The sequence below is a fragment of the Tympanuchus pallidicinctus genome, unplaced genomic scaffold, assembly GCF_026119805.1.
Source record: "Tympanuchus pallidicinctus isolate F22 unplaced genomic scaffold, pur_lepc_1.0 scaffold3, whole genome shotgun sequence".
Lineage (NCBI taxonomy): Eukaryota > Metazoa > Chordata > Aves > Galliformes > Phasianidae > Tympanuchus > Tympanuchus pallidicinctus.
In genome coordinates, this window is record NW_026294747.1 from 101,354,101 (window position 1) to 101,365,180 (window position 11,080).

Here is an 11,080-nt window from a genome sequence, read left to right on the forward strand (position 1 = left end):
GACTGGATTTGGTCAGTCTGTAAGTGCCACCACAAGGAACAAAGCTTCATACAGGGCTATGTGGTATAGAAGACAGAGGTGTAACACCACCCAGGAGCTGGAAAGTGAAAACAAACATGTTCAGACTAGACATTAGAAGTGCTGATGCTTGACTACTGGAAGAACCTCCCAAAAACCTTTCTGTGTTTCTTTGCCCTCGCTGTTTTAAAATCTACATTAGTTGCCTTCTAGAATAGAATTGGATTTGAAAAACCCAGCAGAACTTCTAGTCTATGGGGCCTTCTAGTCTATGACTATAGGAAGACCACTTCCTTTCTTTTCCCCCAGGGTGGAAGCACCCCCACAACAGCATAGAGTTGTTGTTTTTTTGTTGTTGACTTTCTTTTCAAACAGGATATTTCAGAGTACAGTCATAGGCTATGCTAGATGAAATGCCAAAGGAATAAACTTCCTGTGTGATATGACATTGCCGGGGATGATAAGGACTTAAGGCAGGCTGGAATGGAGAAACCAAGCCAGTCTTCCTCTCATACAGACCAGGAATAAATCCAGAATTTGCCACTTAAACCAAGTTTTGTCTTTTACAAATCTTGCTTGGAAGAGAGACAGAGAGACATGATGTGACTATCTTATGGCCCCTCCAGAATGGGAAGTGCCATTTGGGAGTGGGGATCCTACAGAAGCTCACCTAAAAACATCAGAAGAAGAAGGAAGCGTTCTGAGAAATTTGGTTGTCGCTATCTAAGACTATAAATAGGCTTTTAGGAAGCCTGAAAGCTCCTATAGTTTTACTTGTTATTTTAAAATGTTAATGTCATTTTAGAGCTCATGAAAGACATGAGATTGCTGGTAAAGACCTGTCTAGCCACATATAGGATCAGCAAGAAATTCAGGTTCTTCCATCCCATTCAACCTTGCCATAGAAGAAAGACCAGCTCATGGTAAGTTTTGGTCTTTATTAACAGTTCAGCCTCCAGGCTCCCTGATGGCCTATGTTTAGTCTGAGGCCTGCTTTGTGATGCTGATATGTGTTACCTGGAAACTTGCCTGTTAGCAGCCATTTATTTCTTTCTTCTTATTTTACACCATGTTGTTTAGAAAAAAAGTTGCAGTGCCACAAGAGGAACAGAGGTTGAATTTGCAGAATCTCCTGCTATGCCTCTAGTTAGTATGCCTTAATAGAATAGCTCAAAAAGGATACTTCAGCAAAACATGGATCTTTAACAGTGTCTCTATACACTGGACAGCGAGATCATCACTTCAGGCTGCCAGTTTTTAACAAATTCCACTTGTGTCTTCTTGACTCCTTGTGGCTTCACCCACCATTCAATGCCCCTTCCAAGAACCATGCACTGAGACCCCAGCTGGCTATGGTCTGGTTATTTTCAGGTTTTACTTTTTACTGTAAAATTTGTTCCTATTAATTCCAGAAAAAAATATTTTGTAAAAGTAAGGGCTTTTGAATTATTTTTTTTCTTCAGCTTTTATAATCAGAAAGCAACATAAATTGTTTTCTGGGTTGGATGAGTCAGATTGAGCTGATAATCATTAACACTGCATCAGAACACTGCTTTAAAAAATAAAATACTTCTTGTAAACATCTGATTAAAAAAAAAAAAAAGAAAAACACAGGTTAGCAGCTGACAGAAATTATTAGCAATAAGCTCTTTCGCATAGAAATAGGCTTATTACCATGCAGTTGCAGCTGCTGGCATGAGCCTGGCTTGATGCCAGCTAACTGTGTCCTGCAAAAACCATCTTTCCACCTAACTCCAGGAAAAACACCAGCAAGACAGGGTTGCATTCGCTTCTCAGTCTCTGCATTATATACTCTCATTGATGCTGGCAGGAGTCCTGTGCATGTGTGTAAATGTTTCTAAATGTGAAAAAAAAAAATGTCAATTTTGCCTTTTCAGCTGGTAGACCTGTGGGAAAGGATTGAGGGCTGCTTTTAAAAGATAGGGGCAGAAGGGTAGGGGGATGTGTTTTATTATGTCTTTGAAAGCTAGTAGAGGACACTGGGGAAGGAAAGAATAAATTAAGTGCGATACATAGAGATCTTAGTGTAAATCAGATTTGCTAGACTTTGGGGGGGTAGGGTGGGGAGAGAGTGTTGTTAGTTTGTTGTTGTTGTCTTTTAGTCAGCAGAAGCTTATCCTCTGCATGATGCATGGCACCCTTCAGGTTCTGAGCCCACACTCAGATGTTGAAGCACACTTGTGGTTTGCTGAGATCTGGTGTTGTTTGCTTACTTTTTTTGGCCAAGGACTTTTCCATGTGATTACACTGTAGAAAGTATGCCATAGATTACATAGACCTCAATCAGGTTACAAGGAGAGAACGCAAGTCTGCATTTAGGAAACCATCTTCAATCCCAATAGGAATAACTTCAAACATTTGACCTTCAAATGTTTTTGTTATTGACTTGGTTAAATGTAGGATCAAATGCTGCAAATGTCAAGGCTGTTCACTTTGCTGGGAGACAAAAATAGTCATAATTAAAATAAAAACTGAAGCAAAAGAACCCAAAACGTTCATTACTTTGCAGGATCAGGCTTGAGGTGTGGAAAGCACAATGGTAGCAACCTTCCGCTTTAACAGTGATTTTTGCATTTATTCTAAAAGGCCAAATTATGTAAGATTTTGTCAACTGTAGTTAAATGAGAGTGAAAAATACTGGCTGTAAAGGAGGTGAGTGAAATGGCTTTATGGGGAGCACAAAAATCGCTGCTGAAGTCATGATCACCCTCATGGCTGAAAACAATGACCTTTGCCGAAAAAACTCAAAGGTCCGGAGCACAGTGCTCATGCCTAGTCCAATTTCAAGTCAATCGAAGGAAGCAAAATACAAAGGGAAAGGTCATACTGACTTAGTGTAACAGTCTTAATGAATCTGGCTCTCTCTTTTGCATTTCTAGTTGAAACATAAACTCAGTGGCTCGTTCCCTTCCTCTGTGTGCTGTTTCAAAACACATGGGTAGAGGGAATAAGCTTTTGCTCAGCTTGATCCCTGAATAGCACTGTGTTTAAACAGAGCCTGAAAAGCAGTCTTTTTATTTTTAGCAGCAGTATTTTCTAAAAGGAGCTGTTGTTGACAAGAAAAGCCACTCATATTTGAATACGAAACACTTACAGCACTTTAAGTGCGAGGGGAAAGGTAAGCAATTCTATCCAAAGCATTTGGGAGTCACAATCAATAAGGAAGGGACTGTGAAGGATTTCTGGACAGGAAATATTTATTTATTTCTCCAAAACAATTGCCCTGTGCAGACCTGGAGTATTTATTTGCATGGCTACAGCTTATAGGTGCAGCAGTCGTGGACCAGCACCCAGCTGTATAAAGCAGTGCACAAATGCAGATCAGAAAGGCTCAAATCTAAGAATCTAATAATCACAGATGTATGCAGACGGGTAGCTGGAGGAATGCAAGAAAACAAAGTGGGATTATAATGTTTGAGTTCTTATTGCAAAACAAAACAAAAGTACTGAAAGGTAAAAGGATAACATTTATTTGTATACTTTTAAAGCTGCTGCTCCCTCCTCCAACTCCAGTCCTGCCATGATGTCCCAACGAAATAAATTAACCTCTTAATAAGACCTGAGCAGCAGCAGCAGCCAAGGGTAGAAGTCTAGGTAGACAAATGCTTAAAGTTTACTAAGTACTTAAAAACCACGACAAGCAGGCCTTAAAATGGGAAGTGTCAGACAAGCCTTTAATAACAGGTAACACTACCAGCCCCACCTATAATTGCTGTATTCCTCTCTCCACCCTCTGAATGTCACTTCATTTCCATCAATTGCAGCTTTTCTCCGGGCACAGATGGTGCCTTAGCAATGTCTGCACACTGGTTCACAAAAAAATGGGGTGACTTTTCTGTCTGAAGCTCTCAGGAGTTGCTATGAGATCAGTATGAAATGACAAGAGCACAAATAATAGCAACAGTAAGGAAAAAGGAGGTCCACTTTGCCCACATCTTGCTGTGCTGATGCTATCATATCCACAGTATGGTTTAAGGGAAGCTTGAAAGCCTGCACGCAGAGGGAATAACGTACTGAAAGGAATACATTTACTGTGCATCACATAGTCCCCATTAGGAGATTGTTATGATCATATTATTATGTGCTTTGTCTTCAAACAGAGGCTTTGCTGGCTTTTTCACCCATAAGCAAGAAAAAATACTCGGCATATCAGTCTCTTAGTTCAGATTTTCTCTCTGATGTGCAGCTGCTTCATTTTGGTTCTCCGTTCCAACAAGATGGATTAGTGTCACCTTTTCTGTAACAGTTTCCTTATGCTCCTGGAACTGGACGACAGTCAAGAATATTACTACGAATCTGAGAGAGGTGTGTGTTTTAGATGAGTAGAGATGGTTGCATTTTTGTGTTTTGACGTTATTTTACACCAAGTGGACTAAAGGGTTTTTTAAAATTATATCGGTGCTTAATAACCAGACAAATATATTCTTTTTCAGACGGCTTGCTCCAGCTATTTGGAGAGACTCAGTGACCACACAGATCACTTGGAAGCTGTTAACGCTGATTGGGTATGAGATGCTTTTTTAAATATCTGATGTGCGATCAGGAAATAATAAGAAATAAAAAAAATCTATGGGGTGAGTTTTCAAATAAATACAGGCTTGTGAGACAAATTAGGGAAGCTTTTGAGAGAGTGCCTCAATGAATAAGCTCCTGTGTACTTGTAATAATGTAACACACAAATCACAGTAAACTAAGCGTGATGCTTTGATTTGCAAAAATATGCAAGAATATCCTTTCAACTATCCGATCAGTTCTGCAGCGAGCCCTCACGCTACCAAAAGGTCAGACTCGAAAAGGGTTAAGTATTGACTGACAAGAGGATGAAAGGAAGAGCAACAGAATGTAGGTGTATAAAGGTCTTGGGGGACATTCCTAAAAGTCAGCATCGGTTTTTACATTTCTTGCACAGGAGCAGATATGAATTTCAAATAATGAATAGACTCGAATCGTCTGTACTTTTCAGAAGTGTGAAACTCATGTTTAACTGTGTCCATGCTGAACACTTTCCTTCTGTTTTCATCCTTACGCTTTCATTCATTTGAAAATTCATGCCAGAAATTCATCAGTTTTGCTCCTTCTCACCCATTTTCACCTGCGTAGAAAAGACCGTGCAATTTCTACAGCCATTAGCTGCATAATGCGGCTACAAAGGAACAAATACGGGTGAAAACTATTAGTTACCCAGGGGTGACAGTGTGTTAGAAACAAAGGAGTCTGAAAGCAAATAAAAATAACAGGCGCCACAAAAAAAATGTCTTGCAGCCTAGGCAAACGCAGGGGGTTGGGAAGCTGGGCAGGGCATGCGCCCCTCAGTCCTGCTGCAACAGAGCCGCGGTAGGGATGATGGCCCTGTGGCAGGGCCCTCTGTGGTGGTGGTGGCCAAACAGCAAGACTCGCTGGGTGAGTGGGTGAATCAAACAGGCCCCTGGCAATCTGTGCTCCACTCTCCTTATTTAGGGGCAGGATGTTTTAGGAAGGGAGAGTCTGCTGGCAACCTGATCCTCCCTCCGGTTGTGGGGATCTTCAAAGGAGATGGTGCTGGCAGCTGACGTCCCCCCCTGCTCCTGCTGCTTTTTTTTTCCCCATTCACTCTGCAGATGCCTCCCCCGACAGACCTGCTGACCAGCTCCTTCTTCCTCCTCGCAGATGGAGTGTGGCCCTGTGCGAGGCTTTCCTACTGTGTGCCATGTTGGCCCTCGCCACAGCCTCTAAATGGGAGCAGGAGCCTGGCGTTGAGGATGGTGATGGCAAACAGGCTGACACGGGGAGGATAAAAGAAATTACTTCTGAGAAGGAGCTTGCTGCAATCTATCCCTGGTGCTTCCCAATATACAATAGTGGCTTCATCCCTGCCCCATCACACTTCACATGCACAGGGTTAAATACATCTGCTTGCAAAGTTGGCAGTGACCTTTTCCCACTTGTATTTCTAGAGGGCAAAGTTGGCACTGGCCTATGCTCACTTATGTTTCTAGAGGCCTGGGTGCCAAGAATTATGCCCTTTGCCTAAAGAAGCTTTGCAAACCATCCCTGTACGCTTGAGGTACAAGGAGAGTTTGCCTTGTCCAACCCTGCAGAAAGGCAGAAGAGCTTGGAAACTGTGAGTCCACATTCCAGCCCCAAATCTCCAGCCATGCAACTCCCATACAATGAGATGTGGCACAGTGCTTTGCTGGGTAGCTGCAGGGACAGTGGGGTGAAACATGTACTGTGTGTGCATGCTGCTTTTCCAGCAGTCCAACTGCTTCCTGATAAACTGCACCAAGCAATGTTGCTGTAGACAGCAATATCTAGCCCTTGGAATGGTTTCAGTCAAGCCACACTTATCTGTCAGCACGTGTGAGGAGAAAGGTGGGTGGAAGAAAAAAGTCAGAGCCGGCACAGCAGCAAATATTGACACAAAACAATAGCAAAACATTATTGTAAAACCCACACAAATGAACGGGTGAGTCTGTGGATAAGCACAGCCCAGGCGAGTGCTTCAGAATCATGCATTAATGTTATGCTTCCAGGGCTAAAGAATGCACTTGGAGAAACACAGCCTGCGTAAGCACTGCATGCAGAAACTGTGACGAGGGAAATTCAGTAAGAAGTGTCACAGTCATGGAGCAGGGCAGATATTACTACGCATAATAAAGTGCAAACTGGCTTGGTCTTTGTTCTTTGTTTGTTTGTCTGTCTGGAATTTTTTTGTTTGTTTATTTAATTGCCTTTTCTTTTGTTCTGTTTGGTTGTTGCAGCTGTTTGTTGGTTTTTGATTAGTTATTTTTTATCTGGGAAGCTCCACTGGACATCTTTAACTCTCAGGAAACGCTTTCTTGATCAGGTGCTCGGAACCTGGCAGGATGAGACCCACATTTAACATTCACACTAAAACTTAACCTTGAGTCACAATAGCCCACATTTAAAAAAAAGTCTTTGCTTAGCCACATAGCAATAAAAAGTAGCCAGTTGCATCGCCTGCATGGCACACGCTCGTATACACTTAACTACCTGCTTTCCTCCTGAGATGGCTGAAATTTTCTCTTCCTTTTTTTTCTTTTCTGTCAGGAAGTTTTACAATGGAAAAGCAAATTTTTCCCCTATTACATTAATCAGGAGGTATAACGTGTCTAAAATAATTTGCATGTTTTTCGTAATAAAGCTGGACATAATTCCCTCCATGAAATGTCTTCCCGTGTAAAGTCCCTGTTCTCAATCTGCTTTTTTCTGGTATCAGGTTAGGGCAGAAGCAGACGGTGCTGCCCATCCTCCTGGCCTCAGTATCAAGGCTTTGGTCAGCTGTGGTTCCTCTCTGTTTCCCTTCAGAATACCAAGCAAGCCATAGTTATTGGTAGACGGAGACTGTATGGAGCATTCCACTGGCTGCCTAAGTACACCCAAACCTGCCCCTCAGTCCTACTGCAGCTCCCCAGCTTTGATTGATATTTTCCTGTCCCATATGATATGGTCCCAATAACCTGAGTATGGTGGGTGCTCAGGTACTCCAGAAACAGGATCCAATTGGATGAACGAATCGAGACACTGACCCAAACAGTTCTCTTCTAGGTCTGCTTCTGAGTAATGGCATTCACCTTTTATTCCTTTAGCCAGGTTGTGCCACTGGGTTTGGATCAAATTCCCCTACTGTAGCCACCTGTCAGCAAAATATGGTCACCCTTTGAGAAGGGGAATGGCACGACAGTGAAATTATGGCACACCACATCTTTTTTTTTTTGGGGGGGGGGGAGGCTGAGCTCACAAAACTATTCGTTCGTGGCATCAGCCTTACTTCAGGAGAAAGGTAATACTGGGCTGTGCAAATGCAGGCACAGGAGTTTGCGAAAGCACATTTTCCCTCCCCGTGCTTCATATGCAGAAATGCTATACTATTTACTCATTTGGATGATGACTAGGAGACACATTACCATAAGCATTACGGAGATGAATGCCTCAAATTTAGGAATTCATGTCCCAGTTGTTACTCTGAGAAAATAGCTGTGGACATGGATGGAAGCTTAGCTCAACTAACAGCGTAAAAATCAGATCTTGGGAGCAGATGTGAGTGTAAGCCGCAGAAACAAAACAAGAGCGTGATACAGAAGTAGCAACAAAAACAAAACAATTTTCAGTAGCGCTGCATAGCCATCTTTCTTTAATGGATTATATGTTTTCCTCTTCAGGCAACAGGGATTTGAGACATGCAAATTCTAGCATGGGGCTGAGTTGAGCAACTATGCACTTGCAGGTGAGTAATCCTGACCTCCCCAGGATGGCTCATGCAAGCTCGGCACAGTCAAGAAGGACACTGGCAGCACTAGGCTGAGTGCACCATCTGTACATTGCCTTGCTGGAGCTTGGAAGCTTCTCGTGGGGCTCCCATCACTGCAAAGCCACTCCGATACATAGCAAGTGTGTCCTGGGGAAGGAATTCGTTTGATTAGTTTTCTTAGGCTTTTGTTTGTTTGCTTGTTTTTTTTTTCACAGAAAGAACATTTCAAGGTTACTCCGTGAGAGTGATCAATCATTTAAAACACGCATTCTCTGATTATATTTGAGAAACATATTAATTAAAAAAATAAAAAAGGAGAAGAAAAGAAAAAGAAAAATGAGCAGTGTATATTCTGGCAATGAAAATCCAGAAAAATTAGTTGAGCCCTCAATTTTTTTTTTTTTCCTTTTCACCAGGTTTCTAACAACTAGGTCTGAAAAGAGGAAAAGGAGAAAAAGAAAAAGCACCTTGCTAGTTCTTTCACGTCACTGTGCACACGAGAACAGCTCACCGGGCTTCACCTGACTTCCTGTCTTCGTAGTCTGGAGAATGCTGTGAGATGCTACGGGTGTCTGCCCGTGAGGCAGCTCGGAACTGGCTCCACAAGCACTGTGTTTACCAGAGAAAACAGTAAAAATCTCTGCTCGGTTCACTGCACACTGCACAAGCCAAATGGCAAAGAGATGTATTTTTTTTTACTGTGCTCGGAAGTAAATGGCAGTGCCAACACATACAAATATGCGTCTGTTACTAATGAGGTGTTTACAGCCCCTGCCTTGCCAATTGCATGTGTGTAATACCTCAGCCCATCTTCACCTCCAGGGCTCTGGGCAGGAGACAATAAGTGCAAATTAACGTATGGACATGCATTATCTCCTCCAGCTTGGACAAGGACTGGAAACCTCTTTAAGTATTTTTAAATGCCACAGCTCGCTACCAGGGCTTTAAAATCCCTTCTCCCACCTCTTTGCTGATGGTTAAAATGTTCTGGGGACAGGACAAGATGTTTATAATGGCAGGACATTTCACTCTGCACTTTGTTTTAGCGTGTGGGGGGAATAATAATTGTATTCAGACTTGAAATGGCTTGGGTTACGCAGTTCAGAGCACAAGCACCTGCAGCAAATTAATTTGTTGTAGCACATTTATTATCTCATAGCTTCTCTTTAGGCTGCAGCTGTTGCTATTATGTTAATAATGTTTTTTATCACCACTGTATACAACAGGTTATGGTAATACAGAAATTTTGGGGCGAGAGGTGTTTCTTTCTTAATTTTATTTCTCAGGAAAAAAAAAAAGAAAAGAAAGATGGGGAGAATATAGCACGTAAGCATTGATCAGGCATTTAGCTCTGCGTTTATTAGCTGATTTGAAAGAGAATGGGCAACAGAAATTAGAAAAGAGTAACAATAGACAAAGATGGCGCGTGCAGAATTTGTGAAAGCAAAAAAGAAGAAGAAGAGGTGGAAAAAAAAAGAAAGAAAGAAAGAAAGAAAGACCGAACACCGCAGTGCTGGGGTGGTGAGTGTTCGGGTGGGGGCGGGGAAAATGCTGCAGTTTTCGTGAAATAATAAGGTGGAAAAAAAGGCATACAAAGAGTAGGTTTTTCATTGTCTGTAAAATATAAACACAGATGAATTCTGTCTTTGGTTTGTTCATGCTTTTCACTCTGCACAGCAGGGATGTTCTTAAGAAGTTGCCCTCTGCGAAATTTCACTAAATGGAAACCGTGGACCCTGCATGATGCGATTATAATCACACCAGCCATTCTTTTTACATAATTTTTTGTTTAAAATCCAGTAATGCTTCTTGTTTTTAAAACATATATCTATATCTCTACGTGCATCTAAACCGGCGCTGGTTTACGTCCCCTCAGCAAAGCGCAAGCTAGAGCTATAACTGGCTGTATCCCATCCACAAATCTCAATGGACTCAAAAACAATATGAAAATTTTTAGCTGACAAGAACATGTCTGCTGCCTGCAGTCACTGCAATAGCTCACCATGTTGCCTACTAACCAAAAGATCAAAAATTATCGATTTCATGGCGCTGCGTGCTTTGGATAGAAAAGCTACTTTAAAATTTGCATTATTTAAGAAACGAATTAAGAGAAAAGACCTGTGTTTTAGAGCACTTTGGAATGCAAGAAATGGCTTTATGTTTTAATCTTATCAATGATTTACTATAATTCTATTATTTTTACCAGCTGGGGTCTGGAAATGATTTTTTTTTGCCGATGAATTTAGGATTTTGCCGCAGTATACATCTGCAGTCCCAGAATCCTCTGGTAAGATAATCCCTCCTGCGATGGGGAAACGCCTTTAACCTTTTCGTGAATGAGAAATCTGCAACCATTTTGAAATAAAAAGGGGGAAAGAAGGATGATTTCTAAAAGCTGGAATGAAATTTACTGCGAATTGAAAGGACAATGAAAGGAAAACATACTGTAGTCGCGTTGTGTCGGTGGAGTTTCCAGCCGTTGTCTCCATCGCTCAAACCCTTTCTTCCATGGTGTCCGTACGGACGCCTGGAGAATGGCGTCACCCGTACTGCGTGCGGGCGGGAGATGGAGAACCATGATCGGAGACAGACGGAGCTTCCTTGCCAGGAGTGCAGAAATGCTACAACCTCCATTCTGCAGACTGGAAGGAGAATTTCGACTGCGAGTCATTGATTTTGACCAGTGGGTCCTTAGGACTACCAGGCTGCGTTAGGATAGCCAAGTGCCCAGGTAGCGAGAGGTGCTTACAGCTGCTTGGTGCTTACACACCGAGAGGGAAGAGGAAATGT

At 42.2% G+C, this 11,080-nt stretch overlaps 1 long non-coding RNA gene across 1 annotated transcript; it reads left to right on the top strand.

Annotated features, from left to right (window-relative positions):
- Positions 1–502: 502 nt before the first annotated feature.
- Positions 503–9,465, top strand: LOC128086097 (uncharacterized). Its single transcript, XR_008209233.1, has 5 exons — positions 503–941; positions 4,473–4,544; positions 5,686–6,624; positions 8,202–8,266; positions 8,707–9,465. It is a non-coding gene; the product is annotated as an uncharacterized LOC128086097 (long non-coding RNA).
- Positions 9,466–11,080: the final 1,615 nt, after the last annotated feature.